Genomic DNA, 5822 nt, shown 5'->3' with positions numbered 1-5822 from the left:
ATGGCGGACAATTTGTCTGAGGGGTGCGTAGTAAAAACGGCATATGCGAGATACGCATAGCTCTTTGTTCTTGTTTTTACGGATGCAACGTGGTCAAGTACTAAGCCTACCGTGCTCCGGCGAGATGCACTGATCAGGCCTCCTCATTAGGGCTATATTTGTTTTCCTGAAGATTCTTGCTGTGAAATTTTATCGCAGGCTTGCATTGTATCAGGCCTCACTTAGCGCTTTTGGCGTATTGTATCTGATGAAGGTTACAGTAACAGCAAAGTTATCTATATTTAAAAAGAATATCTGAAAATGCGCATTACAGTTATAAAGGCCCCTGTAAAGCATGCATTTTTGCATTAACAAATCACTTGCGGCGAAGCCAATTATACGAATATACGAGACATTTATAATTAAATGAACAGTTAGCTTGGAAAGAAAATGGAGCATTTTGCGCAAAAACGAGAATGTGTTTCGTTACTGTGGCCTTCTTGTTTTTACATGGCTTCGACTTTCTTTTTAGCCTAGGCAAAAATACATAGGGACAGTCTGAACGCGTGTTCACCTTACAACACCCTCCTGTAAAGCGTGCATTTTTGCATAGTTAACGTGCTTGCAACAAAGCTAACTCAAGGTTACTTGTGATTCGGACGGAGGGACGGTTACGCTGTAAACGGCGAACTAGAGTCGTTTTTAATGAGAAAGAATTATATGCCCATTAGCAGAAAAGACGCCATCCGCCGTTTTCCGTTTATGGCACTAAATTTTAAGGATATCAGAACGCCGGTGTACGATGTCAAAACACATGTAAGCGAACATGTATATAGTCACGAATGATGAAACGTAACATACTATGACTTATGAAAGTAATAACTGGTAGTTATATTCACTATTCATAGTCATTCTGCAACGTATAATGACTCAGTACTTTACAATTAACGTAATGTTAGGTGTATAGAGCATGTGGAAAGCATGCGTAGTCATAGTCATGAATCATAATCATTCTGAAACTTAGCATGACTCAGCACTATGCAAGCAACGTAGTGCACTATACAAGTATGCGTAGTCATGACTCATAGTCATTCTGCAACGTAGCATGACTCACACTTTAATGCTTTCGCAGTCGCACACGCAAGCAGTCTCAAATGTCTCTGCCGAATGTTTTGAAAGAACAGTGGAATAAGAGGCAATCAGAACGTGAGACCGGAAGAGCAGAAGGAAAATTATAAAGTTAATAAGCGTCATCGCTAGCATCTCAGAAGTAGAAGAAAAAAAAAACGTCGATGCCAGCAAAACCTTGACAAAGTTAAACAGGCATTTAAGCTTACAAAAGAGATTCAAGCTACTCAAAGAGCGGGATACTTAATAAGAACAGAAAGTTGGGCTAGTTGGTGTGGATTCATACTTGGCAGCGCAAAAAAAAAAACAAGGACAAAAGCGAACGAGGAGACACAACACAAGCGCTTGCGTTGTGTCTCCTCGTTCGCTTTTGTCCTCGTTTTTTTTGCGCTGCCAAGTATGGGATACTTATCTTCAGCACTCTGAGTGGGAGTGAGTCAGTGAAAAACTTTATTGAGCTCTAGGTTCGCTGGTCTTCTGCGGTCTTCAGATGGCTTCGTCCATCTCCTTGCACAACAGTCGGTTGCCCTTAGTCCAGGGCTCCGCTGGATGCTGCTGCCAGTTGTGCTCGCCGAATCAGACCTTCTTGGTCGACCCGGCGATCGCTGGAGAGCACTCCCTCCCATTGCTCCGCACTAACGGGTACCACGTCTATCTTCCGGCATGCCCACGTTATGCGATACAGCGTGCGTGTTTCGTGGCACCAGGGGAATTGGTCCTTGTATTGTGTGGGATACATTTTGCTGAGTACGTTTAGGTTCGGGTACGAGCCCGTTTGTAGCTGCCTCCACGCGACAGAGTCCTCTCTGCTAAGGGAGTTGTGCGGTGGTGGATACCGCTTTCTGCAGCCCTTGTAGTAATTTAGTATCGCCAAATAGTCTTGGGGTACAGGTTCGGTCCCGTCGAGGTTGCCTACGTTGGATGCTCGGTAATAAGTGTACCCTCGAGCTATCCTGTCCGCCTCTAGGTTCCCTGCCACTCCCGTGTGTCCCGGCGTCCATACTATCGTATGCCTAATTGGTTCTTCGTTGGGTTGTCGTTGTGTTATGTGGTCTCCGGGGCGGAGTATGCTGAGCGCTCCGTGCCCTATTCTGCCGCATAGGTAGTTGCGGCACGCCGTTTGTGAGTTTGTAAGGATTGTTAGAGACCGTTTAGACCGATAGCCCTCCGCTGCCTCTAGAGCGACGGCCGCTTCTTCAGCCTCGACTATCGTACAGTCTTGTAGTGATGCGCTGGTGATCTTGCGTGGGTTCGAATCAATCACCGTTGCTACCGCGTTGCTGATGCTCTGCCGCGATGCTCTGGCGTAGGCGGCTGCGTTCACGCATACCGTCGTTTCTTGGGGTGCTAGTGTGTTTTGTAGGTATTCAGCCCTCGCCTCTCTGCGTGCTTTGTGTAGGTTGGGATCCATGTTCCTGGGTATGGGTGCTGCTTTTAGTGTGTTTTACGATACTCGTCCGGAATTGTTTCGCTCCTCTGTATCTCTTGAAGTTGAAACAATGTGCGCGAAGTCACTGTATGACTGAAACAGGTATAAGCATGTCTTACTAGGCGAGGTATCTCAGTCGCTCCCGAAGATATTATCAGCGTTCTTCTGGTCGAATGCACGCATTATCAGGTGAAGTAAAAATTCCTGATTAAAAATCGAGCTGCGAAGCAACACTCCTTTTTTTTTGAAGTCGAACATGAACCAGGTGATCTTGACGTATAATCAGCAGTTCTGCGGTCACAATTACTTACTCCCTTCTCTCCTAATAAAAAAAAAAACCCGTAGCAGTGTTACGCAGAAATTATTTAGGTAAAAATGCGCTCGAATTAAACCAGGTGAAAAAAAAATTCTGTGTGAGCCCTGCCTCCGTTTAAGTTGCATATTTCTTTCAATGGCCAATTCACAAAAAAGAATAAAACATGAGTCGTCTCATCACTCGTCGGCACTTCTTAATATTGTTTAGGCTCTAACTGAAGCCATGATGTTATGATTGTTGTTCTTAGTTAAACTGACCAAAGAGACAACCGCAGTCAAGCAGCTCTTGTGAGGCCCGGTGCGGTTTTTAGGGCATCAGCGAGAAGGATCATTAAGTGACAAGTAATTGGGTGGACCGGAAGCGACGCAAGCACATAGTTGTAGAAGGAGCATCATATGAGGCATGCCCGCTCAATAGAGATAACAAAATGGGCACGAAGAAACCGACACTGCAAAGAGAACCGAATGATGTTGCAAATGCAGGGAATTGTAGAACCCACACTCAAGAATGTGTAAGCCGCCGCGGTGGCTCAGTGGTTATGGCGCACGGCTGCTGAACCGAAAGACGCGGGTTCGATCCTGGCCGCGGCGGTCGAATTTCGATGGAGACGAAATGCTAGAGGCCCGTGTACTGCGCGATGTCAGTACACGTTAAAGAGCCCCAGGTGGTCGAAATTTCCGAAGCCCTTCACTATGGCGTCCCTCATAGCTTGAGTCGCTTTGGGAAACCCCCATAAACCATAATCCAAGAATGTGCAGGAACGCTAGACAGATGCTTGCGGAGCCCAGCAAGATTAACGCGCTGGAATCAAGGTTCGGACGTTGTTGTGCTGGTTAAGAAGAAGATGGTGATTGTCAGCAACGTGCAATAAATCATCTCTCTACATAAAACTGATAAGAATATGCAGATCGTCTTTAGCGCTGACAAATACATATAAAAAATGGCTTATAATTCTAAACGCCTGACGTTTCTAACAGATCTTTAATTTTCAGCGAAAATAAACACTACGTAAAGATTAGCACATGACAGTTGAAGTGTGTTCGACGAAGGAACGGTCTAGAGGGCACGCATGCAAACTAGCAGTAAGCACATTGCAAGCATTAAACTATTTACATAACATTTTTATTGTGTAAATAGTTTGTGACTATTACCTCTCCCCCTATCCTTTCTTGCTGTCCCCTCACCTCTTTCATTTCTCTTCATACTGCCTTCTATCCTTTATTTCCGCTGCCCCAGCTCAGGTGCATCAGTATCGATGGCAGAGGCCGGGGCTAGCAAAAATATTTTCCTTCCTTTTATTATTATTTTAATAAAAAAAACGCTTACTACTACTACTACTTACTACAAAGTAGACATGTAGCCACGAAGCCTGAAGAAAACAACGTTTATGTTGTTTGTAGTATCAGCAAACAGGAGAACTGGAACAATATGAAGAGTAGAGTCAATCGTTTATTTATTTATTTATTTATTTATTTGTTTGTTTGTTTATTTATTTATACTGCAGCCTCCATGTGGAGGTATTGCAGGAGTGGGGCAAACAAATCAATAAACTTAATCCACAAACAACGAACAATAAAAACCGAATCGACATGAAATGTGGCAGAGGAGAAGAAATGAATAACACAATATATAAAAGTTGGAGTAGCATGAAAGAACTGAAAACAATATACTCTAAATAACACAAAATAGATTAAATATTGTGGGCTTAATTTCTATTCGGAATGAGTTTAATGGGAGAGATATTATTATTACAGAGATTAAGTTCCATTATTCTACTGTGCGCGGAAAAAAACAAATTCTCAGTACAGTCGAAATATGGCCTAATGTTATGGTTGTGGTACCGGGACGAATTAAATAGTTATGCATGAATAGCTAAGTCTCTTTCGGAGCATTGCTGAAGTTGCACCTCAAGTGCCCACGCTTTTTAAGGGCTTTAACAAATCAAATTATTATGTTTCGAACAAGAAATGTTAGTCGTAAATATGAAGCCGAGATACTTTTATTCTAACACTTTGAGCAATGATAAGCCATTGAAAGCGTAATTGAAAAGTAAGGAAAATAGGCTGTTAGTGAAATACACAACCAAAGTTTTAGTAAAATTTATTTTCATTTGCCACGCATTACACCAGGTACAAAAACTATCAAATGAGACATTTAGTTGCAGGCGATCTTCTGTTGCGTTAATTACCTGATATAATACGCAGTCGTCCGCATCAAGGCGTATGTGTAAGGTGATATTACGAGGAGAGTGATTAATGTATATTAAAAATACTAAAGGACTGAGAACCGACCCTCGAGGGAGGTCATATGACATGTGTAAAGAACGAGAGTTACTTTCATTATAAGATACAAACAATGATCGGTCCGAAAGCAAACTGGCAACCCAACTAACCTAATTTTAACTAGGCCAGTTAACAACTACATTTCATAACCCTGGCGCCGTGGTGTAGGAGTTAAAATTAAAAAGAAACAATCCCCGCTCCGAATGTCCATCGTTTTATCCATTAAAGGGAAGCTCTACGCTTGAAAGGGGAGGCGGCAAGAGGGGTGGGGAGGTGGAAAGAGAGTCGGCTCCCTCGATTACTGCCCTAGCGGGCAAGTCTAGACAGACCGAGACGCGCGCGATGCCAGACACCGGAAAATGTCTGGCGCCGCACGGCGCTGCCGTCATCGAGGCAGTCTGCGCGCTCGCAAAGAATAAACCCCCCAAAAAAAAACAGAAAAAGAGGGGAAATCCGACGCCCAGCTTGGCGACACGACGTGCGGGTGAGACGTGGGAGCGAGGGGGTTAAGGAGGAGAGAGTGAGAACAAAAAGGAAAGAAGGAATATGAAATGGGCGGAGTTGAGTCAAAGTGTTGCTCTGGTGTTCCTATTTTGTTTTGGTTTTTTGTTTTGTTCGTTGTCTTTCTGTTTTGGCTACCGCGCTTCTCTAGCAAGAGCATGCGCTGACGCGCAGGAGAGATTTAGAC

This window comes from Amblyomma americanum, chromosome 8, assembly GCF_052857255.1.
Source record: "Amblyomma americanum isolate KBUSLIRL-KWMA chromosome 8, ASM5285725v1, whole genome shotgun sequence".
Classification (NCBI taxonomy): domain Eukaryota; kingdom Metazoa; phylum Arthropoda; class Arachnida; order Ixodida; family Ixodidae; genus Amblyomma; species Amblyomma americanum.
This window is presented reverse-complemented; position numbering follows the sequence as displayed.